The 22,989-nt window shown below is 42.3% G+C and overlaps 1 protein-coding gene across 7 annotated transcripts in view; it reads right to left on the bottom strand.

Moving 5' to 3' along the window:
* Positions 1-10,891: 10,891 nt before the first annotated feature.
* Positions 10,892-22,989, bottom strand: part of RIMKLB (ribosomal modification protein rimK like family member B) — a 74,710-nt gene continuing 62,612 nt past the window's right edge. The window contains exons 8-13 of one of the 7 annotated variants that reach the window (XR_010916799.1): positions 20,002-20,182; positions 19,305-19,747; positions 18,804-18,943; positions 18,189-18,344; positions 11,328-11,396; positions 10,892-11,084 (exon numbers count right to left, since the gene is read on the bottom strand). The gene's annotated coding sequence lies outside the window, so the exon portion shown is untranslated. Of the gene's footprint in view, positions 11,085-11,327; positions 11,397-13,462; positions 13,970-14,497; positions 15,097-15,255; positions 15,314-18,188; positions 18,345-18,803; positions 19,748-20,001; positions 20,183-22,989 lie in introns of those variants that run through there. The other 6 variants (XR_010916797.1, XR_010916798.1, XR_010916800.1 and 3 more) reach the window with 6 other exon arrangements.

Raw genomic sequence — 22,989 nt, 5'->3', positions numbered from 1 at the left:
CAAGCCCCAGCTCTGACAGTGCACCCCAATCCCTTGCACCCCCCAGCTTTGCCAGTGCACCCCACCACTGCAGGAAAGCTATTATTATGTGGTGGAAGAACTTGAAATGGGAAATTGGAAGGTTCATGGCTCACAAGAAACAAGTACTGCGTAGCAAGACACTTGACATGTTCTGACCCCTCAGTAGTTCTGGGAGATGGGGCACATCTATTGGACATGGGTCAGAGGATCTTTCTCTCAGACATAAAACTGTCAGCATTTTGGAACAGAAACTCTGTCTTTGATTTGCCAGCCTTTTCACAAACTCCATCCTTTATCCCTTGTGAAACACCACCTGGTCAAACCATTCCCTGTAATATCTTTGTCGTCTTTTGCGCCAGGCACTGCGTGAGAGTCAGGTTAGAGGACGGGGGAAATAACGGAAATAGAAAGATTTGTATACCAGGGAGTAAAGATCTCAGAGAGATGCATTCCCTGCTTGTGATGGAGAGGCCTGAGTACGGTATTGGGGAGGGGCTGGGTAGGAGGGGGAAGGCACTGAATAGGTAAGGGGGAATGGCTGGAGAGGGCTGGTGGGGAGCAACTGATGTAGGGGGGAGGGGAAGGCTGGCTCAGTATGCTAATTGTAGGACATGATGTGTACAACTACCTAAATGACTACTAACATATCTTTTCCTGTACAAAAACTAGGAAATTCAATGGCAAAAAACTGTGTTACCTGAGAGCTAAGGTGGTTTAGTGGTATGATGCACCGTACCCCAAAGCAACATACAGTAAACTCCTTATTCATCATATCTGTACGGTTGTAATAACTCATATTAAGCATGCCACGTAAGCTATCTAATGAAAGGTCAGTCTGCCAAAACCCATTGTGCTGTCAAAATATGCATATCGCTAGTGTGTATCAAGTTACAAGATTTTGCTGTTATTACAATATGTTATAAGCTTGCTAGTCACAGCAGAAGAGGCAACCCCGCCCGGGAGAGGCTCAGCAGCCATCAATCAGCAAAGGAGATGTAAACACTGGAGTTACTATACAATGACCATTACACAAGACTATACAATAGAGATTGCTCAACTCTGACTCGCTCACATGGGAGGGATTAAGCAATTTGGTGACTCAGTTTAATATATGGCCTGGTTCACACAGCCTCTGATTCAGGCCTCAGATCTTGCACCAGACCCAATGTGCGAAGTTCTCTCTCTTTAGTACATATTCCCCTACTTTTAATTTTTTATGCGGAGGATATTTACCCATCATCCCAGAAAAGCATAATGCATGGACTAAAAGTGACTCTGTGGGCTAAACACTGTTTTATGGTTATGTTGTATTACCATTTACAAATTCATGCCCCATCTGTCCCTTGGTCAGCACATTCCTACGTAGGACCAATAGGCAGATTTTAGTTTCCAGTTGTTCTTTAGTCCCATATAGTGGGCCTGGGAATGTTAGGTCCTGGACTTTGATTAATGGTGTAGTTTTATGATTAAACCTTGGAGACACTTCCCTATTCTTTATAATAATAATAATATGTGTATAATATATATAAAAGCACATTAAATAACCTAAAAATACCTAATAAACATGAATATCGTATAAATACAAATATTTAAACTGTATCCATTAATAGCCAAATCTAACGCTTTTCCAATCTGCTGTTCTAATTTTGCCTTTGTCATTTGTTACCGCCTACAACAGCATAGCCCAATTAAGGCAATTACCACCTGCACAATCATAAGAATCAGGCTGAGTGTTCTGACAATGGGAGGTAAAATGACATCCACTGCAATGGCCCACCAAGATGTTTCCACCTCCTTTTGTACTTTTTCCATCTCCTCTAATTGGTGTTAGTTAGATTAGGGATGGGTACCAAAGCTTTTTATGCTATTAAATCCTGTATATTTAAATGCAATTGCATAATGGGGGGAAATAATAGGAACACTAAATTATTTAGGGTGCCCGGGGACGTGATGAGTGCAGTGAGAGTGTTTATGCCACTTGTTGGCCAGAAAGCAGGAGTTTTAATTTGGACTGTGTTTGTTATCTGTATGCAGAACCCTGTGGTATGTCCAGGACATGCTCGTCCATGCATGAGGAAATGAGAATATTCTAATGCACAAACCGTGTTGTCTTACCACCTTATTGACCAGTTTCCCAGGATGCTTTGGCACTGGAGGAAAACATAAAATGTTTCTGAGTTATCTGAGTAATTATTTGAGCAACATTATTATTAAACTCGATTGTGTGGGTGTAGAATGGTTGGCCGTCCCTCCTTGTCAGTCTTGGAGGGAGGCCACACCCACTCATGACCCTGCTTTGGCAGGGGTAGCCCCCGCTCGGGGCAGTAAACAGTCTAACACCCCAGGTGGGGCAGCAAACAATGCAAAGGCCCCAGGCAGGGTCGGGGAAGGGGGAGGACGGAGGGCAAAATTAAAAATATTAAAAAAAAAAAAAAACAGTACGAGAAAAAAAATGTAAAACTCCCCACAAACATTTTGAAAACTGATTTTATGTAGCATATCCAAAATATAGGGTCTTACAATGGAACACACTGGGTATTTTAACTATAGGCACAGCTACCCTGCCCCTGTAGGTAGCCATGAAGAGAAAAGGTTTGACTAAAAATATAAGTTTAGCTCCTGATGCACACACTTATCTTTACTCACCTGTAGTCCCATGGAACTATTCATGTGAATTAAGTTACGTACCTGCATAAGTGTTTGCAGGATTAGGGCTTACATTTCCAATATTTTGTTTTTTGCATACTGCAGTTTTGTAACATTCAAATCAGACAACCTACCACTAGTGGCATTTTTTTAAAATGTCCAACACTTATAATTTATTTCATTCTACATTTTAACCTAGACTTGCAATAGCACACATTTTCAAATTAACCTCAACCTGATTTACAGGTTTAAAACATGATTTAAAACAAAACAAAACAATCAAGTGATTTAAATCACCCTGCCTGGTTGTGACTAACGGTCAGTACTAAAATACAAATGTTAAATGATACTATATTATTGCCATGTATGTTTGGAGGGACACAGATATAAAAGTCACTTTGGAATTGATATCATTTTAGATCATTAAAAATAAAGGAACTTTACACATCTAGCTTCATTAACCTTCTGTCTTCCCTCAAACGCACAAAAAACTCTTGATTCAATAGGTCATAAACCAATGTTTTTGCCTGTGTTATTCATTCATTCAGATTATTGCAGCTGAAAGAATTTTAAAAAAACAAATATCTTTAATGGCATTTCTCTCAGTTTGAAAATGAAATTCAATTGATTCAGTTTCATTTTGGTTTACAGCCAATTTTACTTAGTGTATCTTTGTGCTGCACCGTTTAGGCAGCCCACACTGCTGGTTTGTTTTTTTAATCTTTAGGACATTTTCTAATGGATTTGGGGTTTTTTTTATTTTTGGACTTCAAATGCTGATTGATCCAAAGGCCTTTCTAACAAAACAAAACAAAACAAAACAAAACGTGTGTTCATATGAGATACCAAAGCCCCCCCTTTTTTAATTCCATAGTTAGGCCTCAAATCACAGTTTTTAAAATGTCTCCTTCACAAAAGTAAGGAGGCAACAGCTTCAGAAAATGCCTGAATTAATGAGGAAAAACTGTTTTAATTGGATACCAGCAGGGGGAGACAGAGCCTGAGACAAACAATCATCCTTTCATTGTGGTGAAGTTACTTGGCCAAAATCCTCCATGGTGTCACTGTGCTAGAATCAATTGACTTGTTCCAGGGATAAATTTAGCCCATTGAGATGTGGCAGTCTGACTCTTGTTTCTATCCCATATGCTATATTAAACACAATGACAACAGTAAAGAGCAAGGCACAGGTTTTCAGAACGACATCTGATTTGGAGTGCCGCTGCTTTTGAATGTCCAACTTGGGGGCATCTTTAGGCCTGATTTTCAGAGGTGCTAAGCATCCTCTGTGCCAATTGATATTAATGGACACTCAGCCCCTCCGACAAAATCAGGGCATGGGTGTCTCAAGTTGGGGACCCACAATTAGAGACAATTGTAGAAAACAGGTTCACGTCTTTCAGCCCTGTAGACATAGTGCAAATACTAGTTAAAGTGACTGCAAGTGCTTTTAATAGACTTTATCTGGGGGAATAAATACCGTGCTTTCAGGAAAGAAAGATAAGTGCATTACAGGCAGGTTCTGTGAAAGCATCCTTCCCCCCTCAGACAGCTCTGCAATGCACTGCTATCTTAACCAGCAGGGATCCCTGCCGAAGTGCTGAGGAGGAAGGATTTATGCAGCATAAGGCTGAGCAGGTAATGGGGAGAATTGCATGTCTGGAAGGCAGGAGCTGGTTTTTGAATAGCAGGGAAGTTTGGTTCTAGGAGGAGCCCATGGTTGGTGACTAGCTGAGGGAGGTGTGGATGAGGAGAGCCCACATCCAGGTGACTGGGAGGATTCTAAAACTGAGGACAGTGGGAATAATGAAAGAGTCAGACTTGCTCTGGGCAGGAATCTCACCTCTCTCTGCTGATCAAAAGCTTCCCCCACTCCAGATTAGCACCCCCTGCTTCCAAAGCCCTCCTCACCAACCTCTTTCACTGAGTCGCTGCCTGTGGAACTGCTCTGCCTCCTAAGGGTTACATCTATTCAAGGACACTTACAACAACCTGTAAATAAAAAACAGCTCAACCAAAGCAACATGCACCCCCACCCCCAGCGCGAAGGGAAATTACAATCTCCCCAATTCCACATGAACAAAACACAGGGCTGCTGAGTTCAAAGGGACACAGACTACGGGGAGATTAAACATGAGCTACTCAGGCTAAAGGGAAGAGATGGAAATATAATTAAAAGGAGTGATGTAATTTTGCAGTTTGGCTGCTAGTAAAATAGTCTCTCTCTCTTTCCAGGTACACTCAAGAATCCAGGGGCTTGATCCTATGAGGTGCTTAGCACTTTCATTTCCCTTTTAAGACAGCAGGTATCGAGGGCACACAGCACCCTGCAGGATCGACTGCTCCCCTCTTGACCCAGGGCAGCATAAAAAAAATCTGTTCCCCGCCCCCATCCCAGCTGCAAGCACCTATGTCTCAAACTGCTCTCCTGTCCCAGAGGGGCAGGAGGAGACTTCAATTCCACCGGAGGAGGGGGAAAAGCGGGAGGAGGCATAGACAACATATACCATGTTGGGGTGGATGTTTGTGGGGTGCTAGGAGAACAGTCAATGGAAAGTTCCCTGTTAAATAGAAAGAAGGGAATGTGATATGCCCCAACCCACATTGCAATAAAGCAGATGTCTGCATTCCCCAGGGACTCAGACTCCCCTCAGACTCCTTATGCTCTAAGCAGACTTGTAAAACACTTGATCTATACAATGAGGATTGTGACCCAGGGATCCCTTGGTGCCAACTGGCAGAGGGCACAGGGATTTATGGGGATCCCCTGGGTCAGATAGATACATAATAAATCACCAAAAGATGGCATGTGAGGTCACTATGGAGAGCCAGTAGCCCAGTGGTCGTCATAATCATTGTGAAATGCATATACAGATAATATTTAAAGAGTTATGCATTTAGACTGAAAAGTATGTTCAAGTTAAGGCAGGTCACCAGGATGTGACGTACCTGAGAAACATTCCTTTCAGGCAGGGGGCAGACACCTATCCCGTCTAGCTATTTGGATATTGTGCATTGTCTGCCTCACGCTGGATATCTGTTTCCATACAGAGCCACATATGAATTGCCAGATTGCAAAATCTACAAGAAAGGAAATCTACAAGATGAAACAAACAGCAGGAGGTGTCCCGTTTATGAATAAAGACACAGGACTTTCCACATATATCTTGGGGTGTAAGGAAACACGGATTCCTTCAGGCCAGCTGACAGCGCACCTGTTTCATGCAAGAAGTATCACAGCCAACTTGGCTGTAAAACACTCTCAGGATTTTGGGTGAGCAATATTCCACAAGATGAGAGAATCTTGTTAATTAGGTCTAGGTTCTACACTGTGTGTTATGAGTTTGTTTTTCATGTAACCATTTGTTTCCAATACTTCTAGTTGCTATTACTTGAATCTCTATCTTTGTTAAATAAACTTATACTTGATTTCACTGTAAATGAATCCAAGTGCTGCCTGTTAAAAGGAGTGGTGATCTGAGACAGAATTGGTAAGCTGGGGTGTACTGTTCCTTTGGAAGCAGCGAATCAGTGAAGAGTGGCAGTGTCTTGGGGCCCAGGGGCAAAGACACTCCAGGGAGACACTCGACGGGCTTGTGAGTTGGTTTGTGCCCATTGCTAATCTGTAGAATGACAGCTGGGCCTGTGACGCTTACAGCAGAGGGCTTGTGGTGCCCATGGCTGATAGAGTTGGAAGAAGACCCATGGCACACGCAGACAAGGCATCCTCCGACTATAGGCAGGTGTACCGAGGTGCCTCACAGGCCTGCGTACCCCCAGGAAACATCGCAGAGGTAATACTGACCTACCTTCCAAAGAGAAATAGTGTGAGCTATTTCTTTGCTTTAGGAGATCCTCAGCTGGAAGGTGTTACTGAAAGTCAAATTAACTTGGTTTCTTGGGGAGACTGAGGGGGAACAAACTCAATTCATTTGGAAGAGTGAGATCAGCGATACAGATCTGCTAGGAGCTGGATTAAGACCACCAGAGACTGATGACCATCATTCCCCTTGACCAGCTGTGCATCAGGAGCAAGTGTAGTAGTCGGTCTTTTACTTGCAGCTATGCCCAATCACTGCAAACATCAGCAAGGGTAGGGAGTGCTAGATAAGAAAAAGTGATTAATCTTCTGATGCACTGTGCACGGTATGATCCTCATAGGAACTGGCCCGACCCTGCCTTGGCCCCTTGGTTACCACCCACAGATATCAAAGTGCTTCACAAACACTGAGGTGTTAGAGTCACAGAACTCTGGGAGGGGCACATTCATAGTTTCTCCATCTATAAAATTGCAAGTTTGAGGCACAGGATGTCAAGTGACTTTCCTCAGCTCACACAGTAAGTCAGTGGCAGGGCCAGGAAAAGAACCCAGAGGTACCAGTCTTGTGGCCCTTCCCTCTAGCCACTAGACCACAATGCCTTTCCTATATCCCCCCCGATTTATTCTCTAGAATATTAACAAGCAAACCCTCTAAAAAGCTAGGAGGTTTGGTTCAAAGAAATCTCCTCATCCTATGCCTTAAAACAGGACTGTTGCTTTTTCCCGGTAACAGAGAGCCCCGTTAGGGTTGCTGTTATAGCAGTTTACATCACAGAAGAGAGTGGAGCAGACTTTGCAGCCGGCATCTCTCTTGATCCAACCTCTTTAAGAGCATTGCAAGAAAACAAACCCAACAGAATTTTTTTTTTAAAACTGAACTGCATCAAAGAGCAACAGCCATAGAGCAAAACATGGAGTGGCCACAATTGCTTCTCCTGAAGGAAGTTCTACTGAGGACCTTTCACTGCCCAGTGTAATCAACCACACACTCACAAGGGGGGTATTATCATCACCACATTACAGCAGAAGAAAACAAAGACAAGGCATTAAGGAACTTGCCCAAGATCATATAAGGCAGTTGCATATAATGAAAGGCAACACCACTGTTCTGATTTCCTAGACCCTGCTCTAATTAACAGACAATACTTCCTTATAATAGCTATCAAAAAAGAGCCAAAAATAAGGCAGCCAAGTGTTGGGAGATTGGGGAGGAAGAGGATTGACCTAGAAAAGCAAAGGACAGGGGTCAAAGTACAGCTGCTTACCTCATACATAGCTGGGAATCACAGGCCAGCCAATCAGTGTTTTTCCAATGCTTGTGCTATCAAGATCGCCATCCCCACTCCACCCCATTATGCTAAGCAGAGTTGTTTATAACAAGGGCTCCAGCTCTGTAGCCAGCATGCAAACCCCACACTTCCACTGAAGGAGAAAGAAGAGCTGGGTAGATTCAGGAGTGCAACAGAACTGCTTATACCAGGAATTCTCAAATATCATAGCATGGGCCACGGTTGTAATTCCCTCCCTAGCCAAGGAAAGAACACAAGTAAGATGGAGCAGTTGGCACTCATTTATTCTAACACATCATAGCTGAGTGGCTCTTGACCTACGGCTGACCAGTTCCTTGTGGGAGTCGGCAGAATGAAAATTTGAGAACCAAGTAGCAAGGAAAGGGTGGAGAGATCACAAGGGAATCTCCTCCGAAGCCATGGTCTCACTTACTTTTCTCAGCACTGATGCAGTGCTCTGACCTCCCTTACTCCACTCCATGTTGGCAGTGGACCTAGACAGACAGCTCCATTTCACTTTACTGGCTAAGCTGTTCAGTGCTGCTGCTTTCAGGCTTCACATTCCTACAAGGGAATGTTTAATGTCTAAACAAATCTGTTTTTCCACTAGAAAAACGACCAAATAGGCCTTTGCAGAATTCATTTGAATACCAAAGAGTGGCTGTCAATAGCCACTGAATAACAAATACAAATAAGCCACTGTGTGATTGGGAAAGCAGGCAGCTGAAACCAGACTGCAGAGAGCAAGTAGGGCTACTGGGTAGGAGCAGGAAACCAATGGGGCAAGTCCCAGATAAATTATTTCCAAGGAAGCTGCAATTAAACTAAAACAGCCACCACACTATGGTGGCAGCCATTCTTAATATTGGTATTTGAGGATGTTGTTTTGGGTATACATTCCAACACAGAATAGCTGCAGATTCTGGTATAATGACTCAGCTGAATATTAATCACATTCCTAGCTTCCACTTACGTTTAATTAACACACAGAAACCAGGAATAAGAGGCACAAATAACCCCAGAAGTCAAAGTTCTACACCAGCAGGTTGTGAGTGCTATAGCCAAGTTGTGTACAGAAGCCACTGTCTCAAGGGAGAAAATTATTTTGATGTGTATTGCAAAGGTTTATTTGGTTAAGTCAGAGAGCTGGCTACAGATTTCACTACACTGACTCATTAGTACATCCTGACACATATCACCTCAAGGCAAACATGAGAGAAAATTTCATTCACTGAGTGCAACTGAAACGGGTCAATACTCGGAGGGTATATTTAAGGCAGGGCTTCTCAACCTTTTTTCATTTGCAGACCCCTAAAATGTTCAAATGGAGATGCAGACCCCTTTGGAAATCTTAGCCAGTCTGTGGCCCCCCCCAAGGATCTGTGGACCACAGGCTGAAAACCACTGATCTAAGGGATAGCCACATAATGAAGTGGGTTACTGATTTAGTAAGGGACGTTCTTCCCCAAATCTGTGTTAAGTGCTAATCCTGGTGCAAGAGGCACTGTACAAATGGAGCAGCCATCTTTGGACCTTCACTCAGAGATCCTATGGTATTCTTCTTCAGGACCTTGTCTTTACCAGAAAAACATTGTTTTCTTCCCATATGTTGGCTAGTACATGTTAATAGCCTCGCGTGGACAAAGCAGGGCAGTTGTAGTCTTAAACTCATGGAAGCATGAACAGTAATATCTTAGTCTTAAAGGCCCAGGCATATCTATAGTGCTACTGTATATAATTTAACACTCATTAAATTTGTGCACAAATCTGCTGATGGATTTTTTTTTAATGGTTTAGTTGTGTAATGCCCTGATAGTGTGAAGTTCTGTGGATGGACATTCAATATGTATAATCAGCTAATGAAACAGTATTTTTTGGACAGAATAAGTGATCCATAGACCTCAAAGTACTTCACCTGGGTAGTCAAGTGTAATTACCCCCATTTTACAGAAGAGGAAACTGAGGCATGAAGATATTGAACAATTTGCTTGAGATCACACAGCAAATCCATGGCAGAGCTAAGAACAGAGCCTGAACATCTTACCCGATGCCTCTTCCTTCAGACTGTGCTGCTCATCATGCATCGAGCAATATGATGGTAGTTTTCCTTGGTCAAATCTCATCCAGCAGAAGACAACAAGCTGTATGAAGCCACAGCAGCTCATGACCACAACAACGTAAAGCAGTCCCAGATTGTACACACAACAGTCAAGTGATCCAAATGCTGACCGAAAACAGACCCCTGGAAAAGGATCGCCCAGGGAGCATAGTGTCTTTCAAATTCCAACACAAATACAAAGGATCACGGAGAAACAGAATTGTGGACCAGTGTGCAGTACAGAGATGAGTTAAAGAATTCACAGAGAATGATGACTATTTAGTCAGTTTCAATCACCTAGGATCTTTGTTTTGGGCCCCTGATCAAATTGCTGGGGCACTCTAATAAGTTCCACACTTCAGTACATTTTTATTTAGTGTTACCCCAGCCTGTAACAAAGCTCTGCAAAGGTATTTCAGTACGATAATTCCTATCAAACCATGCACACATTTGGTCCTAGTATGCTTCTGAAAATCTAGATGAAAGCAGTCTGCTTCCACCTGCCATCTATGCTTGACTAGCAGTTTGTAAGCATTCCTTTCAGATGTGGACCTCATAACAGTTGCTATGCCTTGTTGATCCCCAGTGCAAGGTATTATGATATGTTTTGTATTATGGTTTTATTGATTTTCCTTTTAAAACTCTGCTGAAATAAACACATTTTATCTCATTATCTGGATTTATATCAGATATCTGATAAAATACTTAAGACCTGATGTTTGGTTTCTAAAGCATTTGGGAAAGTAAATTCATCACAACTCTATCCCATGCCCAACCTATAAAGTGTTTTGGCACCCTTCAGAATGAAACATGCTGGGGAAATATAAGATATTTTAAAGATACAGGATTGAGAATTTGGAGTTAGCTATAGGTTTCTATCTTCACTGTACCAGTGCTGTCAGGTCACCACATTTCTGAAGTCAGCTGAGACTTTGAAAAATTAGTCACTGGAGAGAGGAAGAGAATAATGGGTTTGCAGAGAAGCAGCATCTGAAAAGAACCTCACACTCCTGTGAGTTACATTTCACAACACTTTAATTTAGCTTTTTCATGTTACAAACATTGTGGCTGCTATCATCTCATCTCGAACTCAGGCTGTCGTCCCACACCTATGCAGCTCTGTTCTCTCTTCCCTTCATCGAGAGGGTAATGGAGAGAGAAAAGTGTTCCCGTAAAGGGGAAAGGAAGATCTCTTGCTGCTTCACAAAACCTAGAGAAATAAACCATAGAGAATCAGTCTCCTTCATGAGAACATACAATCAGAAATTCAAGCAGGCATCACAAAAACCACCACCACAACTGGCAGTCTCAGCAGACACGCCTTGGACTAACTAGGCCACGGAGACCAAACTCCCCTCTTGATCTTAAGGAAGGTCGCTCCAGGTCAGGGGGTGAGGTGCAGTGAGGCTGTGTGCCCTGAGGGAGAACTTTGACACTGGTGCCTGTTTGTTACCTGTCCTGTGGATAGAGGAGTTCAATCTCTGAGGCTGCTGATCCAGCACCTTTCACCAGCATTACATTCCTGTGAAAATATTACATACGGAGAAAAATTTGTGTAACTAGAATAGCAGGGTCAAACTGCAACCTCTCGCTTTTCCCAGCTCTCCCATTGACAAAGCCTCAGAATCTGCTACATGGAAGACAAACATTTCTGGCATTCAGGAAGGGGCACAAAGCCTCCTACAGCAAACTGCAGTTTTGGGCTACTGCTCCCATATGCTACCCCACAGATCGGTTGGGAAGGTAATTAGAATGCTGGTGTGGGTTCTATCATCCATGTGTTTGTCAGATGGATGGGGCTGTATGGCATTCTCACTTCTCTGAAGAAACTTAAGCAATTCATCTTGAGTGTCTTCCTAGCCTAGAGTATATTGCAAGTTGTGTGCAGAGGAACACCACTACTTGTAGAGAGAGAGTGGAGACTGACTGATACGTGGTATTCCACATCACAGTGGTGACGAAGAGAAAGTTTGCCAAGTTCCCCAAGTTTACACTGGGGGAAATCCTATTCTTATAAAAATGGCAGTGACATCTTTAAGGTGTGCACAGACACACAGCCCATCCCCTGCCACAGGCACCCTCACCAACACCAACCATCCTGGCCTTTACCCCACAACTGCACTAAGGCATTGGAAAGTGGAGCTAGTACACATGTAAATCAGCATTATCCACTCCCCTATCTCTGCTGGAGTTTTAGGTTTCCGGGCTCACGGAGCTGCGCTCTATCACACTTCCTGTTTATTTATTTATCTACATGATAAGATTATGAACAACATGCACTTCTACAGCTCCTCCTTTCCAAGGAGCTAAGTGCTTTACAGACATTAATTAATAAAGCCTTACAACATCTGCATGAGGGAGGTCAGTATCTTTAATTTCCCCACATGCTTCTTTTGTGAATAGTGGAGGAAGCCTGCACGGAGAGGTTGAATGAATACCCAAGGTGACAACAAGTTTGTGGCAAGGGTAGGAACGGAACCCAGGATTCCTAACTCCTAGTCAAGTGCTTTAACCACAACAGCATACTTCTCCTTGTCAAACTCAAATTACCACACAATTTACCAAAGACTCCATCAGATAATACAAAGACTTCATATGATGGACTCAGAACTTAAAATTCCTCTGAACACTACAAATCTTCTTATAATACCATAAAATAGTATCTATTATCAACTAGACTCTAGTTTGGTTCCAATCATAAAATTCAGGTCCATCTCTACTACAATCACACACATCCTACAGCCCCAGTTCAACGCAAGGACTTAACATTACTACATAAATGTAATGTATCTGTATATGAAATAACTGTACAGAACCACATAATGAAAAAACAACTAGCTGTCAGAGAGCAGCTGCCATTTTCTGTGATAGTTAGTGCTCTGAAAATTCAAAGAAAGGTTTTTGTAGTGCGCCCCCTTGCCATCATGCTGGGCATGGTATAAATATGCAGACACACTGAGTCAAGTCTGGACCCAAATGCCATCTATCCCTTTTCCTTTGTGGAATGAGTCCGGATGTTCACATAGGTATGGGGAGAAGACAGTCTAAATGACACTATTTGAAAGGGTATGCCTAGACTAGAGTAAAAGGTGTATTTTTAAAACATTAGCTAAAATATTTTAAATCTGGAGAGTAGACCAGTCAAGCTGTATTTTAGTAGGTGTTAAAACCCCTCCTGGAGTTCATCTCAGCCAGCTAACATGTTAAAGTACAACTTGCCCAGTCTACAGACATTTGAAAATATGTTAGTTAACAGTTTAGCTAACATAAAAAAGCAAAAACATTTTTAATCTTAGTCTAGCCAAACCCTAAAACTAAATGTTGACCGATCTCAACTCTCAACAGCAGAGGGCTTTCTGCATTCTTTTAGTAAAACCTATACACAACCACACCAGGAAGCTTTAGGAAACCAGCCACAAAGGATGCAGTTATTCGAGGCAGGCAGCACTTTCAACTTCCCCCTCCTGTTTCTCTTCCTCCTTTACTGAACAGCAAGTCGGATCCTCTCCCAGCAATATCAATGAGTGCAGGATTGGGACCAGACTGAATGGAATCAGCGTTTTATTTACAGGCAAAATTGCTGCTTACCAAAAATGCAGCCATGTTCCCCTCTCCCTTCTGCTCCCTACAGGAGAGAAATTCCATCCAGAGATAGGGAATGGGAAATGAATAACAAAACCTTCATCCTCCCACCCCCAAGCACTTTGCTTTTAGGAACAGTGCTATTTGTGTCTTTCCTATGTAGCAACTTGCCACCAAATCAGAAATAGACAAAACCACCAAACAGGCATAGGGGACGAAACCCATTGGTATCTTTTTACGAAGCTCTCTCCTGGGCAAATGTTCAATCTGCTAAGCCTCCTTTATACAGTTCCTCTCTGTCACTATCATTTATATACTTTAGCAACACTTGCACGGCTTGTCATGCCATTAAAGAGTTTCGATTTGATATGCTATCATAAACTGTCCCCACTCCCTCTCAGTCACCCCACCCAGCCTCCACGCTTTTTATCTGACATTCTGCAGAGGAGAGGGGAGAAAAGAGGGTTTCTGAAGAGAACAAAAGGAAAATGGAGAAATACCGTGCATCAGCACAGTGTAAACGCTACTCTTTGTCCCAGTTTAATCCACGCTGGCGGGGAAGGGGGAGGAAGGGGGACCTACTGAAGCCACTCCCTTTTTCATGAATGCGCCTCCTCCCCCACTTGGGCTCTATGAAAAGAAATACAAGCCATTCCACTGATCTCCCTTCTTGGATCTCTTTACCAGTAGGGGGTTGCAGTAAACACAGCGCGCTCTGCTCTGTACTGCGTCTCATGGGAAAAGCAGACTGGCTAGATGTTGACATGCAAAAAAGGGAGAAAAACATTAATCTAATCTCCACTTTTCCTGCGTCTCAGCAGCCTTTGCTGAACAGCAGAAATGCTATCTAAAATAGCTACCTCAAGCCTTGCTTTTGTGAACAAGGCTCGTATTTCTATATCATTCCTTCCCCAATACAACTACCAAGAGCAGCTGATGACAGCAGCTTTGCTGAAGACGCCTTATGAGACAGACGTTTTTGGTTAGGGAACTGACTATTCTGTCCAGATGAATCTGCTCTCCTCACTCTGTTCCACTCACCCGCAGGGTAAAAAACTGTCATTTTACTACAAGAAACATGGCAGCATTTTTAACCAGAATGACCATCTGTCTCTGTGGACAGGAGTTGTGCTGGCTTCCACACCACGCCCAGGTCCACTGCAGCACTCAGTTCTCCTCCTCCATCTTGTGAAGGCTAAAAAGCCTTTTCCACAGGGGGAGGAGTGGGTGTGTTTCTTGTTTTCTTCCTCTCAACAGACAATTGGGGAGTGCTAAAGCTGAGCAAGTTCCATTTTACTGTCTTAACTCCACTGCTGCTGAAACCTTCATCTGTGCTTTTGATTCTGCTTGCCTTGACTATCAATCTGCTCTCTATCATTTCACAGTCTCTTGATTTTAAGTGCAGGAGTCTTCTCCTTTACAGCTCCCACTACCTAGAACAACATTTGTGTATCAATTCAAATCTCTTTTCAAATCTCTACTCAAAACACCTTTTCCAGTTTGTACCTAGACCTTAGTTTCTTGCACCCTCTGTAATGACTTCAGGTCAAATCCTACTTATTTCCCCCACAATAAGTACTCAAGATTTTAATGGGACTGCTCAGACACAAAGCAAACAGGATTTTGTCCTTAGTATTTAACCAAGTTGGACCACTTGCCTTCCCTGACAAATACCCCCCAGGGACCCTCCCTCCTCAACCTCCCAGGGATCCCCCCACCATGGATAGCGTCCCCCAACCCGCATATCCCCCTGTACGCCACGGTACTCCCCAGACCTCCACCCCCACGCATGGACTCACGCGCCTTCCCTGGCAATGCCCCCCAGAGACGCTCCCTCCATGCTGGATAGCGTTCCCCCACACACACCCTCCTGCAACCCTCAAGCCCCACACCCCCAGCCCCTCCCACGGCCCACAGCTCATCCTCGATCAGCCCCCATTCCCCCCCACTGCGTGTCATCCCCGGATGCTGTATTGCTATGCTTTTTGAACCCTGACTATCGCTTTATTGTTTTGTGCTTAAACATTTCCTAATAAAACGTTTTAACTGAAAAGTGAACTGGGGATAGTCTTACTAAAGAAAAAAAGATAACTGTATATTGTGCACTGTATTCATTTCAATCACATCCAGGTAACATTTTTGCCATATCAATTCACCATAACCTCAAGAACCCTCCTTTGGACTTTAAGACATTCTGGTCAGATAGGCAGCAGAGCAGTCTGTCTAACCAGTTAATAACAGAGCTATTTTAGAAGGCAGGCTGCACTTTTTAGAAGTTACTTCTAAGGTATTTAATTTAGAAGCCAAATGCAGGAGCTATACTGTAGATCTACAAAGTGTTCATTATAACTAAAGGGTCATACACTTTATTGTGTCTGAGGGCTGAGTGAATTTCACATCCAAAACCCCTTCATTCTCCACAAGCTCCCTGTGTGCCACTCTCCCACACCTTCGATTTCAGGCATTCCCTGTAACCCTCACCAGTCCCTCCCTCTATGCCAGGAGCAAGATGTACCCCCCATCTCTTTCTTCTCCCCACCCCTACTTTCTTTTCTTTCTGTCTGGGAGGGGGAGAGACAGACATATGGATGCCATCAGGTTGAGTGTTAGACCTTGCTTTGCATAGCCAACAAATGGCTAGTTTCCAGTATCTTTCACCTCTGTCTTCAATGAAGACCACACAATACCCTTTTGTCTACTCTATTTCCGGGGTGTCTAGCACTTACAGTTTTCTAAGACATCATCTGCAGTAATTAACATTTGCATAGGGATAAAAAGAGTGGATTTTATAATGGCCTCTGCTCTTCGTCTCTTCCTAGTTCAGCAGCTTTTTGCTTAAGTTTGGTTTGTTTCTGTTGCTGTACTAATTCCTTGTATTTGGTTATTATATAGATATTATATAATATATAACAGTGCACAATGCAGTAAATCAAGTTAGCAAATGAAGTGCAAAAAGCTAAATTACTTCCAAGGTGAAATGTGAAAAAGTCTTTAAAATAACCTTTTAATAATCTCTGATGGAATTATTTTCACATTTCACCTCGGAAGCTATCTAGCTTTTTGCATTTCATTTACCAAGTTGATTTACTGAACTAGACCGAGACAAGGTTGGTGAGGCAGTATCTTTTACTGGACCAACTTCTGTTGGTGGAAGTGAAAAACTTTCAAGTTACACAGAGCTCTTCCTGAGGCCTGGAGAAGGTAACCAGAGTGTTCAAGTTAAATACAAGGTGGGACAGATTGTTACACAGAAGGGGTTTGAAAATGTTGTAGGAGAACACTTGAAATGAAGTGGGCATGTAGCAGTCATAGGATAAAGGAACGTAGCAAGCAGCAAGGTATGTTAGAAACTATTGTAATGAGCCATAAAAGCAGTGTCTCTGTTATGTCCGTGGTTTGTATGTGTCCAGCAGAGTTACAAATTTAACTACCCAGGCTCATCTTTTGAAGGTGTTTTGTAGGTTTCCTTTGAGGAGAGGACTCACATCCTAGGACCAAGATGGGAAGAACAACACTGAACCTGATAGGTTAGTTTCACATGTATCAGTACAATGGTAGAGGGAACAGTGTAAATCCCAAAGAGACTTTTTTTTTTAGCATCATGAAAACATTTCTACTCAGATTAGGTTCTGAAAAATGCTTTCCTAAGGAAATAATGCACTGAACTGACTTGTACATGCACAACTATCCTATACTGGCTGAATGGCTTAACTGTGTGTCAAGCTATGTGGTTAATGTCATCTGGCCTTCAGTTCAAGTGGCTGAGCCCTGTGCATTTACTGAAGGAGGATCTCTGTTGTTGCTGTGAAATTCTGAGTGGCCATGGTGTGCAGCAAAGTGACAACTATGGTGTCCTAGGTGGCACTGATGTGTTCTAACATGAACTATAAAACTAAGACATAGAGCTAGCTGGCTGCTACACAATATGTAGTTAATGCTCCCCACATACATTAAATGGATGAAAAACTGTCAGAATACTGGGATGAGAGCACTTGAGATTAAAGGGGTGACTGATTTTAACATCTAAAGGAAAGTATTCTAGAGGAGAAAATGCTAAATATATTTAACATGTGGTGTTTGCTCTTAGAGAGTAAAACTCAGAAAGATTCCAGAAAAGGATCATATATTCATATCAAGTGAATAGCATACAGAGTAGCTAAGCATATTGGCTATGAGCTCTGTGGGTTCATGGTTAATCACTGGCTGGGGGTCAGGAAGAAATGTTCTCCACAGCATAGCATTTGACAGCAAGTAGTATTATGTGGGCTTATGTCTCCCTCTGAGATATCTAAGAGCATGTCTACACTGCCACAGCGGCAGTCATCAATGCAGTGGCATCAATTGAGTGGGTCTACGTAGATTCGCTCAGTCAATGGGAATACGCTCTCTGGTTGACTCAATTAGTCCACCTCCTTGAAAGGTGGAAGGCAGTCTCGACAGGAAACGCTTTCCCGTTGACGTAGCGTCGTGAAGATGCCACGCTGCGTAGGTATAAGTACCTCGATATGAGATGTGCTAATTACATTATGTAACTAGTGTATTTCACGTCGACCCAGCGTGGCAGCGTAGACCAGGCCTAAGTGTTAGTCCATGTCAGAGACAGCTGGTAGTGGGATGCAGGAATAAAGGTCAGATCCAGAATGTCAAACAACATTAGTCTAGATGGGCCAATGTGTTCATTCTACTATGACAATTCCTATGATGGGTAAAAATTAAGTAAAATAAAACTCACCATTTAAAATGACAGTTCAGGGACTCTGCTTCTCTCCTCTGTCCCCTTTACTTCAGTTAACATTTTGCAATCCATCTCTCCTTGAATTGTAGGTTTCGCAGGTCCCAGCCACATTAGTTCCTTCTTCTGCTGCTGCCACCTACCAGTTTTATTATTCTGTTGCAGCAGAAGGGCATACAGAAGAAGTTCTTATTCAGCGCTCACATAATCACACAACAGGGGTCCCTTTGTCTAAGGTGCCAAGGCTTATTCAGGTTTCTCCAACATCCTCCCCTCACCCCACATACTTTGCAAAGCACTGGACACAAACAAGATCAATACCAGGCTTTGAAAACCATTCCAGCAACAAGGGAGGGGTGGGAGAGAAGAGGATTGAGACATTAGCTACAGTGGACTGCAATAGCCTCTCCTCTTCTATGCTTCCCACCGAAGACTCTTTACACACACTATAGGATTTAACATTTTCTACCATCAAGAAAACTTTGGAGAAATATATTAGCAATGGGTCTGAGATGCAAAATCTAGAGTCAAGTTCAGATCTGGCTAATATAGCGCGGTGGAGAGGGGAGAGGGAGAAGGGTTCAGACCTATCTTTAAAAAGTATTACAAACTCACAGATCTTTCCCCAAAACAGAAGACACCCAACCACATGCGTGAAAGTGTTACACTGTGTCTTACAGCAGCTGATTCACAAAAATATACCCAAAAAAAGGAAAAGGGCCGGCCCAGTGGTGAGACGAGAGAAGTGGGTATTTCTGAAAGGAAAAAGCATTGGAAATGTGAGTATAACAGGTCTGTACAATTATCTTCCATGTAAAATTAAAGGCTCAAATTCTGTACTCTATTATACCAGTGAAAATCTGGTCATTTCACTGACATTCCAGATTAGTGTAACAGAGCCAAATTTGGCCCTATCTAAAATTATTCCTCCCTGTCCTGTTTGGAAGCTGTGATTTAAAGCACTGCTGCTCACACAAGCTGAACACACAAGCACTGTTCTTTTCTAGAGCGCAGAGGAAACAAACTGAGGTGGTCACAAGTAGAATTTTTTTAATGCCTACAAAGATCAGAGATATTCACATATACAAAAGATCTTCAAAAGAAGAGCAAGTGTACCTAGAAATAAATTATATGAGGGAGCACTTGTTGTAAGCCAGCTTGAAGTGTCATACTTGCCCTGCTTAGAAACTCCCTCCGACACCCACTTCACCTCTGTGCCTCCACCTGTAAAACAAGGAGTCTCCTACCCCACAAAGGATTTGGGAAGCTAAATTGTCAACATCTACAAAGTGCTTTGAGATCAGTGAATGGGAGGTGCCAGAGAAGGACAAATTAGTTATTGGTGCTTCGATATTATAGTTAGGGGAGCATTAGAAATGCCCGAAATAGATACAATCAGCCCAGAGGTAATCTCCCATTTGCCACATCCCCCATAACTGCAAAATTTTAATTCTAATCCAACCTTTTAGTACTAGTTTTCCATACCTTTCAACTCTTAAATGATGCTGTTAAACTTTGTGCTCAGTGTGCACCTGGGAAGCACCATAATCCTGTGAAAACTTAAGCCAGAACAGCATATTGGAGGGAAAAATTAAAAGTAGAGAGATACAGAGGGTGGTGGAATTTGTGCAGTTAGACATCATCCCCCCAGTCATTCTCACACAGCAGTGGTTTTTAACCCACCTTCACAGTGGCTCACCTGAGCACAGTAAGGGAGAAACCCTGAAAAATGTCTTAAAATCTAGCTTGTGTGGGGGGAGGGGAGAAGAGGAGGGAAGAAAGAAAAGAAAAAGAGCAGAAAGTGTGAATTTACCTGCCAACAGGTCGGTTTTGGATGCCACCAAACTGCTGCGTTTACTGTTTTACCAGCTTTCATTACTGGGGAGAAAAGTTTAGGAAGGAACATTCTCAAGGACTTTTCATAAGCTCTCACTCTCGCCATCAGAAAAGGGAGAAGGGAAGTTTTTCTCTGCATTGTTTGACTTTTTTGGCTCCTGAAAAGTTTTTCAAAGAACAGTAAGAAAGTGCAAACTGTTAGAACATATCTTTTTTTAAAAGGAAAAAATAATACACACAATAGAACAATTTCAGTTAAACAAAATTACAATGCCCACCCAAAACCCACACTTCAGTTTGTGACACTGGTTTAAACAAATGAAAAAAACCCAAACATTTCAACTGAAAATTGGAACACAAGGGGTTTGGAGATTACCAACAGTGGGCTAAGATCCGCCACTGGAACACTCTCCAAGGTCAAGAGAGACGTAAAAGAAAAAAAAGTAAAATAAAAAGAAAAGGCAGCAAACACTTGGTTATAAATCCTGCAATATGTTAACATTTTAAAAGAATTCCTAGAACAGTGAAAAATTAAAAATGAAGAAAAAAAAAGACAGTAGCAGCAGAGGTTACCTGTCTGAGCACCTACAATTCCATAGAGAGAACAGGAGTGGGTCGTGTGTCTCACACCAGCCATATAGCCCATAAACCTTCTCAAAGAGAGTGAGCCATGAGAAAGATATTGTACACACCGTTTGCTTTCACAAAGTCTCTCTAAGCCCTTGAGGCCCCTTACATATTTAACCAACTAGGACTTTTTGCATTTGAGGAAGAGGAGGTTTAGAAAGAGTTACTGATTTCATGTGTTGGATTTAAAAGTCCAGCGCAACATTTGAAGAAATGTCCTCTTTTTTTGGCCAACATACACAGAAGTTCCAAAGGCGTTTCCTGGGCCGATATCACACATGAAAGATTGCCAACGTGAAGCCAGGGGGAAAAACCATCGAGGCATGACCACATAGCTCGGAGAGGTGGAACACCAAAAAAAATAGTCCATGTGTGTACAGAGCGTCGCACTTCCATCATGTGTTACAGATGAGGCATTCCAGAAAGGGGAGATTTTATAAAATACATCAAAGAATTAAAAAAAATACAAGACTTAACAATATACAAAGCCAAATAACCAATCTAGAATTAAACATGGTAAACAAGGAATTTTAAACGTGACCAAATCACACAGCAGAAAAATTCACAACCCCAAAAAAAATCACTGTTACAAACAGTATAACAAATTCTATCAGGTTTAATTTAAGAAACTAATTTTTCCAAACAAAAGTTTCTGTGTGGCTCACTCAAGTTTCCCTCCCCTCCCTTAAAAAATATAGATATATTGACTCATGCACCATCGTTATCTGTATCAGCACTTTTTTAGAAAAAACCCATGTATCTTGATTACCTGTCCTTTCCAATATAAGCTTCCAAAACAGAATATGACAGGTAATGTTAGCTCTATTAAGACACTGGAGTATGGAAAGTGTTCTTTAGGATGTAAAACTGAAGGGAGCATAGCACATTGTGCTGAGCTGTCTATGTGTTTAGATGTGATGGGAGACACGTCTTGGTGAGCACAGGCTTGATTTTTTAGTTGTGTGTTTTAGGCATATATGTCAAACCTATTTTTTCTCTCCCACTCTGTACATCTCACTGACCATGGGGCAATGGGTAGATTGGGGGTAGGAACACACAAGACTGATTCGAATGGACAAAGCTTTGAATCCTCAGCAAGGCTTACCATAAGCAATATCAAGAACTACTGTCTACATGAATGTATGTAAAGTTTTAACTCCTGATCCTCTCCCACAACAAAAACTACCCTTTAGACTTTTCTTCAATCTTGCAAAAGAAGCACCAACAGCCCAATAGGATCTCATCACAAGGGAGCCAGCCACAACATGATACCCTTCAATCCACTTGCTAGTGTGTTTCAGAATAAAGTATGTGTACCACTTTGCAAATTTATATTACTCTAAAGTGTGAGTTGGAAATTCTAAAGGTGAGATGCATTAAGAAGTTCCTGCTGCCACAGCTCCTTTCCCTCAAGCAATGTGAAGACTCAAGACAGCCCAGATCATATAGCTGATTCCAGCCTCTTTTCAACAAGAGTTCTATTTACTAACTTTGACAGAAGTGCAGAGCTCCTTACTTCCAGCTGTCATGAAGTTGACTTGTCCGCTCTCCCTCACTCATATACCCCGCAAGTGCTCAGTGTGTATATTAAAGTAGGGTTGGAAACTGCAGGCTTAATCGGGGTTTCAAAGGGAATACAGGACACTATTTAAAAAACAGCTCCTTTGTAAGCAGATAAGAGGAAAAGAGCCTCTGAGAAGGCAGAGCTTCCACATCCAGGGACTAGAAAGTTGGGTTGGATATAACCTGTGCTGGGGTGTTTCTATTTGATTTTTTAAATAAGTGAAAACCTTTGTTTTCTTTTGTTATAACGTGCACTTGAAGGCTAAGGAATAAAACCTTGGAGAGGACCTTGACTGTTGAAACTTCTTTTGTTGATGGACCAGGTGGCCACTCCATCAACTAATATCAACAATCAACCTTCCACTTGTTTTTAATAATAATATTTAATTCTACAAAAAAACCCTTATTTTATTACATTCCTTTTTAAAATTAAAAAACTGTACAAATAAGCATGATCAAACCTCCATGAAAGCAGGTTAATACTGTTCTGTTTATTGCCTCTTCAAGTCTCTCTCCGTCGTGTCCATGAGTTGTGTTTGTTTAAGATCCGAGTAACGGTTAAGCAGCAGAGCAGCGGAAAGGTGAGGAGAGGCCACAGGGGTGGGAAGCGCAGAGCCTCAGAGGGTACATGGGACATACTCCTTTAAAGTATCCAGATAACAGCAGCATTGCACACACACAAACCCCCCTCCACGCCCTCTTTTCACAAAACCATCTTTCAGTCATAAATGTCTCACTTTTTTAAAAAAAAGAGGCGCCTATATATATATATGTA

The sequence above is a fragment of the Emydura macquarii genome, unplaced genomic scaffold (genome assembly GCF_026122565.2).
Source record: "Emydura macquarii macquarii isolate MOO-44397 ecotype Brisbane River unplaced genomic scaffold, CSIRO-AGI_Emac_v2 contig_3122, whole genome shotgun sequence".
In the NCBI taxonomy this organism is placed as follows: Eukaryota; Metazoa; Chordata; order Testudines; family Chelidae; genus Emydura; species Emydura macquarii.
Note: the sequence above shows the minus strand (reverse complement) of the source record. Positions and strands in the feature narration are given on the sequence as shown.